The 12,146-nt window shown below is 40.6% G+C and overlaps 1 non-coding gene across 1 annotated transcript; it reads left to right on the top strand.

The window, feature by feature from the left end:
- The first annotated feature begins 4,742 nt into the window (after positions 1-4,742).
- LOC126292376 (U4 spliceosomal RNA) lies at positions 4,743-4,883 on the top strand. The gene has a single exon (XR_007552113.1). It is a non-coding gene; the product is annotated as a U4 spliceosomal RNA (small nuclear RNA).
- The last annotated feature ends 7,263 nt before the right edge of the window (positions 4,884-12,146 follow it).

The following is a 12,146-nucleotide window of genomic DNA, read 5'->3' as shown; positions in this document are numbered from 1 at the left end:
AGCGAGCGGGAAAAACGAACACCTAAACCTTTCTGTTCGAGCTCTGATTTCTCTTATTTTATTTTGATGATCATTCCTACCTATGTAGGCTGGGCTCAACAAAATATTTTCGCATTCGGAAGAGAAAGTTGGTGACTGAAATTTCGTAAAAAGGTCTCGCCGCGACGAAAAACGTCTATGCTGTAATGACTTCCATCCCAACTCGTGTATCATATCTGCCACACTCTCTCCCCTATAACGAGATGATACAAAACGAGCTGCCCTTTTTTGCACCCTTTCGATGTCCTCCGTCAATCCCACCTGGTAAGGATCCCACACCGCGCAGCAATATTCTAACAGAGGACGAACGAGTGTAGTGTAAGCAGTCTCTTTCGTGGACTTGTTGCATCTTCTAAGTGTCCTGCCAATGAAACGCAACCTTTGGCTCGCCTTCCCGACAATATTATCTATGTGGTCCTTCCAACTGAAGTTGTTCGTAATTTTAATACCCAGGTACTTAGTTGAATTGACAGCCTTGACAGTTGTACTATTTATCGAGTAATCGAATTCCAACGGATTTCTTTTGGAACTCATGTGGATCATCTCACACTTTTCGTTATTTAGCGTCAACTGCCACCTGACACACCATACAGCAATCTTTTGTAAATCGCTTTGCAACTGATACTGGTCTTCGGATGACCTTACTAGACGGTAAATTACAGCATCATCTGCGAACAATCTAAGAGAACCGCTCAGATTGTCATCCAGGTCATTTATATAGATCAGGAACAGTAGAGGTCCCAGGACGCTTCCCTGGGGAACACTTGATATCACTTCAGTTTTACTCGATGATTTGCCGTCTATTACTACGAACTGCGACCTTCCTGACAGGAAATCACGAATCCAGTCGCACAACTGAGACGATACCCCATAGCTAAGCAGCTTGATTAGAAGTCGCTTGTGAGGAACGGTGTCAAAAGCTTTCCGGAAATCTAGAAATACGGAATCAACTTGAGATCCCCTGTCGATAGTGGCCATTACTTCGTGCAAATAAAGAGCTAGCTGCGTTGCACAAGAGCGATGTTTTCTGAAGCCATGCTGATTACGTGTCAATAGATCGTTCCCTTCGAGGTGATTCATAATGTTTGAATACAGTATATGCTCCAAAGCCCTACTGCAGACCGACGTCAATGATATAGGTCTGTAGTTAAATGGATTACTCCTACTACCCTTCTTGAACACTGGTGCGACCTGCGCAATTTTCCAATCTGTAGGTACAGATCTATCGGTGAGCGAGCGGTTGTATATGAGTGCTAAGTAGGGAGCTATAGTATCAGCGTAATCTGAAAGGAACCTAATCGGTATACAATCTGGACCTGAAGAATTGCCCGTATCAAGCGATTTAAGTTGCTTTGCAACCCCTAAGGTATCTACTTCTAAGAAACTCATGCTAGCAGATGTTCATGTTTCAAATTCTGGAATATTCCATTCGTCTTCCCTGGTGAAGGAATTTCGGAAAACTGCATTCAATAACTCCGCTTTAATGGCACAGTCATCGATAACAGTACCATTGGCACTGCGCAGCGAAGGTATTGACTGCGTCTTGCCGCTTGTGTACTTTACATACGACCAGAATTTCTTCGGATTTTCTACCAAATTTCGAGACAATGTTTCGTTGTGGAACCTATTAAAGGCATCTCGCATCGAAGTACGTGCCAAATTTCGCGCGTCTGTAAGTTTTAGCCCATCTTCAGGATGTATTAAAAACAGTAAAAATAACAAACTACGAATTGGCAGTAAAACTGCACTAACAATGCTGATGGCTATTGTGATGTGTACAGTAGTCAGCAACTGTCTGCATGGTGAAAGATGGGATATGGGCAACATTGTTCTGTAACATGGCGAAGTAGACAAGATGTCAAAACCAGTGACAAAATAGCATTCGATAAATATCGTCCTGACACTAGGTGTACGAAATTACATGGCAGGATAGTGGAATACATTTGTGCAGAATGTCATAAAACACAAGCTTCCATAAAATGAAATTGGAACATTTCATAAATACTTCACATAGTTTTTGAAACAACCACAGGGCTGTGCTACAGTTCAGTTCATCACCAAAGCCAGTTTTCCTCCAGTTAGATTTATTGGCTTTGACAACTCACAACCAGACTGTAACATTGGAATGTGAAACAACATCCCAAAAAATCCTGTCACATTCCTAGAAACATATGATATAAGAAATAATGTTTTGATGTAGCACTCCATGCTACTCAATCCCTAGCCTTCTCATCTCCTCTTCATCTCCGAATAACTACTGCAAGCTACATCTTTCTGGTTCTGCTTATTGTATTCAGCTCTTGGTCTTCCTCTACGATATTTTAACCCCACACTATATAATGGAAACAATAAGCAACTTTATAATTCTTATTAGCCACATCAATAATCAGCAACTCACGCTATACACGTCAATGATGACAGAAGTCATATTTTTTTTTTACTAACTAAAGTCATCAAATTCGGTGATTCTCATTGGCTAAGTGCCCTATTCTATCAGCTGAGTGGCTATGACCAAGGGAAACATATTGCCAACAGCAGCACGCAGCAGAAAAGCCACCGACATTATAAGTGGACTTTAAACAAATTGGCAGCCTACACTTGTAGAAAGCAACTCTAGTGTGGTGGAAACTGTAATTTCATCAGAAATGGAATAGCTTACAAACACACAGGATAACTAAAGACAGTAAATAGTCAAAAGGATTCTGAAATATCGGATATAGAATTACCAGTACTAATTACCATCAATCAAAACAATTGTAGGAGGCTCTACAGATAACCTGACGGAGACAAACTTTCTTCAACATGGAGAACACATTAAATATCTTAGAAATAAGAAAACCATTCTCATCTGTGGTTATTTCAGAACACAGGCTTGAGCAAACTCCATACAGTAAGGAAAGAACTATTTAATTTCATAGTCTCTCTCTCAACTTTAAAATCACAACAATGTTGCCAAGCAAAAACCACATAATTCAAATAATAATTAACTCTAAGCAACAATATTACAGACAAAAATAATAAAGATTGGGCTTGGAGACCACAATGAAGAAACTATAAATTTCCCTTTTGAAAGAGTTAACGCTTAGAAACTCACAATCACACTTTAGGGCATAACTTACAATGATCAGAAAAAAACTGAAATAATTTAAAATAGAATCGTGGGAGCAGATTGGTACTGGTAATACGCCTGACAAAATTACTATCTTTGTTGGTGCAATTAAATACTATTTTGATGTACCATTTTCATGTAAAACTAGGTCAAAAATCACTAACACAGAAAAAAAACTAGCATAAGGCATTAGAAAATCATGTGTAAATGAACAATTCCAGTACAGAGTTACTAAATATGTGACACAGCACCTGACTTTGGATGGTATTTTAAAAACTCAAACACCCCACAGGAAGGAAACAAAAAAAAAAATTTAAAAAAAATGCCGAAATGCTGAAAATGACAGATACATAAGAAAGACAAGCAGTAAAATGTAAGTTGATTGAAATATTGCAAAGACAGAAACATGAAGTTAACAAAACTAAAATGAATGAATGACTGAATTTATGCGAACTGTCAGTAAACGGAAGGCTGTGGTCAATGTGTTAAAAAGTTATTTTATAAACGTAACAGGAAAAATTTGGAATAAAATGCTACTCATTAACACCGCACACACAAATGAAATCCAAAACTGAAAAGGCAGATAGCACAAATATTTCTCATTCCAGCTAATATCTAAGAAGTACAGCAAGAAACCAATTTTCTAAAATCAAAATTACTCGTCAGGATAAGATAACATATAAGACTCTGTTGTAAGAAAATGTGTAGACTCTGTCTCTGAACCACTGCAATCCTACATTTTACGAAGATTTACTAATCTAGGGTTAAGCATAGGTCAATATATTTCGCACACTGTACAATACTAGATCCACAGAGCCAATACGTCGATAAATGTAATTAGTTCGCAATATATTTTCAGCATCCAAGAGTAAAAGTGAACAGCACATCACACGTGCTCCCTTTTCCTTCGTCTCGTAGACTCATATGAAGTGCATGTATCGCACAAGGCTTATTAAGGGGAGTAAAGCACATCATTAAATCTAAAAGCTACATAATTAAATTAGGACAAAATAATTCTGTATCCGCTCATGATACACATAGATTGAGGGGGGGCAATGCTTTCAAATGTGCGTGGGTTACACAAAAGACGTGTACACTCATCTTATGGAAAATTCACTAACTCTGTAAGACACAATAGTTAACTTAAATTCAGCATGCGTCGTGATCTCATTTAGCTTATAGACTTATGGAGCAGGTAGTGGTAGGGACTACAGTCTAAACTGAGCAACGCATTTCTGCTACTGTTTAACTGCTGCTGCTGCCCTCTGTCGCGACGCAAAGAAACTTCGTGTAGACACTGATCTTGACCGACCTTCTGGATACTATGCACACTACTGCCCTCTGTTGCTAGGCTATAAAACTACGTTTAGAAGCTCTGATTTCTGACTACAATGAACAATATATTGTTGTTTGCAAAATACGTTATTTACTTATGCGTCATCAACTGTAAAATCGCTGCACGGAAGAAATATCTTTGATCATATTCCGATTACAGGCAGTGTTTCAGTTTCCATTCATTGCAAAATTATGAAGGTACTCATAAGCAGTTGGATTTCAACTTACTTATAAATATATCCCTCTCCACTTTCACATCACCTTTGCGCAGTGGCAATATCGTAACCAATGAGGTTTATCCGAGGTGCGATTATTGCTAGTTGAAAACTTTTACCAATACCCCGCCTAGTGGACGTGAAATACCGTCCGCTACGGCAATTTTTGCAAACTCCTCCGGGAGTCATTAATTGAATTCAAACATGGAAAATCAGCTTTTAGTATATTATACTTTCATGGTTTATCTTGAGTAAAGAATCTGGGGGTTGCGATTGAATCTTAGTTCCACATCATTTTCTAACTTTTCGTATTCGATATTTACATGGTTTATCGCATTTAATGGATGTGGGTGTTGCATTTGAATGTTAGCTCAACATTATTTTCAAATTTCTATTATAAGGTATCACCTACCGCATTTCATAGGCATATTAAGAGCAATAAGATTCGTAGCCAAGAAGAGGCCATTCGTACCATCTTGGACCCAATACGTCACGTAGACTTTCTTGGATGGCTATTTACACGTACACATTTAAAACGTAGATTCTTTTCACACCATGAGAAAATATGCTACCTTACTGCTATCACATTTTATACATATTCAGTTCATTAAATATGTGAAGTAATGAAAATACAGTGATTGAAATCACGCATTCAAGGTTCAGAAATCAATGTATATGTTCACCTCATTAAATATGTGCAAAATAATTAAGTTAAACAGTGCCTGAGTGAAGGACTCCAAGATCAGAAATTAATATTAAACAAAGAATTATATTTAAAATCGAATAAAAATGAAACCCACAAACATTCTGATAAGGATTTTTAAAATAATACTGTTCTGTGAGTGATGAACACGCGATCTTTAACTTGTGAGCTTAGAGCCTTATGATACGAAGCTACTGGGTAAACTTATATTAATAGTATTTTTTTATGATTTAGTGTCTCAAGAGAAACAAACTATTTCTCTCACTTTTTCACAAACAAGGCTCCGCAATGGTGGATGACCACAAAGTGAAACGTGGCATCCAATCCTACACCACTGTATGAGTGGCTTCTGAAAGTCAGTCTCAGACCTGGTGTTTCAGCGACAAATTCCTAATTAAATTACAACGATAACATTTTATTATCCGATTGAACACCGAAAACCGATTCTTAAATCCTTGTGGGGGTTACGCATGACACCTACTTGGTTTTAACTTACTTGTTAGTATAGCCTATAAACAAAACAAAACACTCTTCCCTTATTCTTCACTGCTTCTCATTTTCCTGTCGGCAAATTTCGGAGTCACTAGATAAAATTATATTTCACTCTCTTAATACCTTCTCACCGAGGGAGGTGGCGCAGTGGTTAGCACCCTGGACTCGCATTCGGGAGGACGACGGTTCAAACTCGTCTCCGGACATCCTGATTTAGGTTTTTCGTGATTTCCCTAAATCGTTTCAGGCAAATTCCGGGATGGTTCCTTTGAAAGGGCACGGCCGATTTCCTTTCCCATCCTTCCCTAATCTGAGCGTGTGCTTCGTCTCTAATGACCTCGTTGTCGACGAGACATTAAACACAACACTCCTCTTCCTCTTAATACGTTATTTACATTGCCGTTGGTAAATTGCTGTTGGTAAATAATAATGTCGTGTCCTATTATTCCAAAGCGATCGTTAAACGACGCAGATGACACACACGAACCGTGAAACTATACGTAATACAGCAAGTCTACCAACGAGAAAGCAACATTCCTTCTAGCCGGTTCGTATCAAAAGCACTGTAAGAAAAGTAAATACACTGTAGGAGGTATGAATGATTCTAATACTAGAATTACAAAAATAAATAAGATATCCATGCAGACATAGGGAATATCCCTGTAAGCCATGCGGTGTTGTCAACTTACGACACATAATGTGTGGTCTGGCGGGCGCTCACATGGGGTAAACATGCTACTGCTCGTTGTGGATTTGGACACCACCGTCTTTCCATTATAAGGTACATAGAATACAATTAATATCTAATTTTGACACTTTTTTTTCTTTTACAGCCAGGCCTCCTAATGCGCGAGGTCCGTTCGTAGCACTGCTTACTCTTACTACGTGGCTAATCCGTCACTGATTATCCTTCAATGAACAGTAAAATTATGAATCAATCTCTTGATTGCTTTGATGTGGTCCGCCACTAAAATTCCTCCCCTCTGTCAACCTCTTCCACCTCAGAATAACACTTGGGTCCTGCATACGCAATTATTTGTTGGATATATTCCAGACACTGTATTCCAGACACAGTTTTTACCCTCTACTGCTGAAGTCATTCCATAATGTCTTAACAAACATCCTGTCATTCTGTCGATTTTTCTTGTCAATGTTTTCCACATGTCCCTCCCCTCCCCTTGTTGTTTCTGGAAAGACCCCCATTCATTTCTTATTTCATCAGTCCATTAAATTTTCGACAGCCTTATACAGCATAACCCCTCAAAAGTTCAAGCCTCATTTTTCCGGTTTTCCCACAATCTTATCCACGCCAATTGACGCGCTCTGAACTGTTTTACTAACCTACTTAAATTTCGCGTGTTGTGAAAAAAAAGTGCGAAGTGCAAGATTATTCTACTCCAACTTTGTGGAGACATGGAATGAATAGAAAGCTTCCGAATGAGTTAAGGCATATTTTCGTTCCTCAACAAAGAATTAGTGGATGTTTTGTCATTAGACATTAATTACCTACCAGAGCCTTTGCCACCAAAAGAGAGAGTGGGAATAGAAGATTACAAATTAGCCAACTATGAAGAATGTATAGTTCTTGCCACTCACTCCGATTTCTCTGTTTGCAGCAGATGTATCGTTATTTACGTACAAGGGTTGGACAAAGCCATGGAAAAACAGTGGCGTTCTTAGTGGCCGCATGGTTTAAGGCGCCATGTCACGGATTGTGCAACCCCTCCCGCCGGAGGTTCGAGTCCTAAACGGGTATTCATTGGACAGATATGTTATACTAGAACTGACATGTGAATACATTTTCACGCCATTAGGGCGCATAGATCCTGAGAAATCAGTACCCAGAACAACCACCTCTGGCCGTAATAACGGCCTTGATAAGCATGGGCATTGAGTCAAACAGAGCTTGGAAGGTGTGTACACGTACAGCTGCCCATGCAGCTTCAACACGATATCACAGTTCATCAAGAGTAGTGACTGGCGTATTGTGACGAGCCAGTTGCTCGGCCACCATTGACCAGACGTTTTCAATTGGTGAGAGATCTGGAGAATGTGCTGGCCAGAGCATCAGTCGAACATTTTCTGTATCCAGAAAGGCCCGTACAAGACCTGCAACATGCGGTCGTGCAGTATCCTGCTGAAATGTAGGGTTTTGCAGAGATCGAATGAAGGATAGGGCCACGGGTCGTAACACATCTGAAATGTAACGTCCACTGTTTAAAGTGCCGTCAATGCGAACAAGAGGTGACCGAGACGTGTAACCAATTGAACCCCATACCATCACGCCGGGTGATACGCTAGTATGGCCATGACGAATACACGCTTCCAATGTGCGTTCACCGCGGATGTCGCCAAACACGGATGCGACCGTCATGATGCTGTAAACAGAACCTCGATTCATCAGAAAAAATGACATTTTGCCATTCGTGCACCAAGGTTCGTCGTTGAGTACACCATCGCAGGCGCTCCTGTCTGTGATGCAGATCAAGGTTAACCGCTGCCGTGGCCTCCGAGCTGATAGTCCATGCTGCTGCAAACGTCGTCGAACTGTTCGTGCAGATGGATGCTGTCTTGCAAACGGCCCGATCTGTTGATTCAGGGACGAGACGTGGCTGCACGATCCGTTACAGCCATGCGGATAAGATGGCTGTCATCTCGACTGCTGTGATACGAGTCCGTTGGGATCCAGCATGGCGTTCCGTATTACCTTTCTGAACCTACCGATTCCATATTCTGCTAACAGTCAGGGGATCTCGACCAACGCGAGCAGCAATGTCGCGATACGATGAGCCGCAATCGCGACAGGCTACAATCCGACCTTTATCAATGTCGGAAACATGATGGTACGTATTTCTTCTCCTTACACGAGGCATCATAAGAACGTTTCACCAAGCAACGCCGGTCAACTGCTGTTTATGTATGAGAAATCGGTTGGAAATGTTCCGCATGTCAGCACGTTGTAGGTGTCGCCTCCGGCGCCAACCTTGTGTGAATGCTCTGAAAAGCTAATCATTTGCATATCACAGCATCTTCTTCCCGTCGGTTAAATTTCGCGTCTGTAGCACGTCATCTACGTGGTGTTGCAATTTTAATGGCCAGTAGTGTATATAGATGCTAATCAAGTCCGCAGATGGTGTTTTATTTGACCACGTACAGCACCTGTGCAATGCCCTCAATACGTGTCAGTCGTGGTAGGAATAGAGTTCTGTGTAGTTGTTAAGTACATTACGTCGGAGCTGAATGAATTCGAACCGTGACAGACGGTCGCTGAAGAGGACTGATGGAAAAACAGGACGCAAGAGCCACTGCAGAAGTGAATGCAGCTCCACGTTATTTCCGAATACGAGCAAAAAAATAATTGATAGTGGCGTCCCCCCCTCCCCCCGTTCCCCCGAGCGTTTGAGTAGCACGTCCAAAATTTTAAGAAAATCACTTTTTCAACAACATGTTCATTTTCTACAGCACATCTTTCTGGAAAGTTTTATATACGAAACATATATGTTCGAGGAAATGTAAGACATGTTATTCGGTCTTGAGTGTACCCAAGAGCAGAGCCATGCCCCTTCACACCGTTTTCTTCCATCGCACGTCACTGTATTTCGCTCTGTGGAATTCACTCGTGTATATTTTGTAATGGAAGCAGTCAAATCTATATTCAGGACATCGGGAATATCCAGTGGTGCCTCTTCTGTTCCAAGTCGGCAGGTTTGACATCCAACCCCCCCCCCCCCCCCCCCCGCCATAAAAAGGATCCCAATTAATACTGGGTGGGATTATTTGTAACCGGTAGACTAAGAACACGCCAGAAAATTTGTATGCTTTATTACCTATTAGCTGATAACTTCCTCTTTTGTGTGACATAAAATTAAATATAGGAAACATAAAACCAGTAACGACAAAAGACAAGCAAGACAGTACACATTTCTTCAATCTCTAAGTCATACCAATTTTCTCTTTCTAATACCGCTACAACTTTACACGGCGTGGTTTCCTTTCTGCGGAAGAATCTATTACCTCATTAAAGTTCGTCAAACGTTTTGCTACATAAAAAATCAAAATGTCTTTGTCTAATACTGCAAAAGCTGTGATTGCGAATAGTACCGAAGACTGGTGTCGTTTTTCGATTTGATTACTTCTATTTTGTCACTGTCATTTTAATATTTCATTAGTTGCAAAAAAAAAAAAAAGGTTCAAGTGGCTCTGAGCACTATGGGACTCAACTGCTGTGATCATTAGTCCTCTAGAACTTAGAACTACTTAAACCTAACTAACCTAAGGACATCACACACATCCATGCCCGAGACAGGATTCGAACCTGCGACCGTAGCAGTCGCACGGTTCCGGACTGTGCGCCTAGAACCGCGAGACCACCGCGGCCGGCTCATTAGTTGCAACACAGGCCAAATAAGCGAGACTGTTGTAGCACAAATGGTCATTTTTATGTATTTCATTTACATAAAAATCACGACAGAACATAATTCATGAAGCACCAACATCAAATGCGTATTAGGCAAATTACTAGCAAAAAGTTTTGTTATGCTTATCCATTACGGATATTTTAGAACCGTGACTGTATATTGAGTGTAAATAAGTTATACACAACTGCAACCAGTCACTTTTTTTTGAATAATAATGCTTTATTACATGAACCGGTTTTCGAACCTTTTCAGGTTCATCTTCAAATGGTTTCGGGAGGATCCGGGAAGTTACATCATTACTGGTAGTAGCATAATGCTGGATGCTGGTTCTATGGCACAAAGATGGGTCACACTTTACTGTATCGCCATGACTATAGCTTATCTGTCGATATGGATGTAAATTTAGTTTTTACTTACTGCGACAGTATGTGTGAAAGTGTTCTGGACATCAAAATGGAGGCAGACAGATCCGAAAAAAGCCACCTATACTGTCGCAGTAAGTAAAAAACTAAATTTACATTCATATCGACAGATAGTCATGGAGATACATTAAAGTATAACCATCTTTCTGCCATAGAACCAGCACCTAGCATTATGCTACTACCAGTACTGATGTAACTTCCCGGATCCTCCCGAAACCATCTGAACATGAACCTGAAAAGGTTCGAAAACCGGTTCATGTAATAAGGCATTATTATTCAAAAAAAGAGACTGGTTGCAGTTGTGTATAACTTATTTACAAAAAGTTTTATGTCAGGAAATAGTTTCACATGTCGTTCAAGCACGAGATCGAAAAGCAGTAGTACGAAACTTTTATATAAATTTGGAATCGTCATATTCTTCCACATAATTTGTGCGATGTCCCCATTTCTTCTCCTTCCTCGTTCTAACAAGCAATATTGCCACCTCTGATTCTGTAACTATTCCTGCCATTGGGAAAACTTATTCTCCGGTTGACTTCACTGACCCTGCTAGAGTTACAGGCTCAGCTATCCCGCGTTTATTCTCCGGTTAGATGGCCGTGTTCGTAAACGCGTTTGCAGCGCTACTCTGAGAATAGAACTCACAGTGTCTTCTAATCAGGGACTGTATTACTGGCAGTTTAGCGATCTGGTAAAAATTATTTTCGGCCAAAATTTCATTCCCTTGTATACACCGATAAGGTAACATGTATCTTACCTCTTATTCCTGGTAGTCGGTAACTTCCACTCTGGCAGTCTGAATCTATGGATTTCGTTAATAAAACAACACTGATCATTCGCACACCTAATCAACCACGTGAAGAAACAGTGCTTGGCATCGCACCAGTTCGGGTTTATTCAGTTCAGCTCGTATAGTCCAGCCACGTTTTGTCTGTGGGAAAGTTTTTGATTTCTACACGCAATGGGTACTGCCCTGGTAAAGACTATGCACACATTTAAAAATCAACTTACGATCCGATCCGTTCACAAATCGACTTAGAATGTGTCGAAAAATGTTCAAAAACCATCTGGGACGCGTGTCAGAATCATATGAATAATTAATAGACCAACGTGCGATGGTTGCTAAGGCGCTTTGTGGAACAAGAATTTTAATTTGGTGGGGAAGATACCCCGGTCTGCCCTCACCACCCTATATCTGGGCCTGAATGTTCGCACTCGCGAACCCATCCGCACCAAAACAACACGAAAGAAGCTCCACACTGCAGGACGTGTTGGAATTCCAAAACAACACCTCAGTAATGCAAAACAGGAACACGTGACGGAATGAAGTCATTTCGTCGGATGAGTCTTGTTTCTCACTGTTTCCAACTTATGGCCGAGTTCACACTTTCCCTGGCCTGTGATGCAGACTGC

Source organism: Schistocerca gregaria, chromosome 9, assembly GCF_023897955.1.
Source record: "Schistocerca gregaria isolate iqSchGreg1 chromosome 9, iqSchGreg1.2, whole genome shotgun sequence".
Taxonomy (NCBI): Eukaryota; Metazoa; Arthropoda; class Insecta; order Orthoptera; family Acrididae; genus Schistocerca; species Schistocerca gregaria.
The sequence above is the reverse complement of the archived record's forward strand: the minus strand, read 5'-3'. Positions and strand labels throughout refer to the sequence as shown.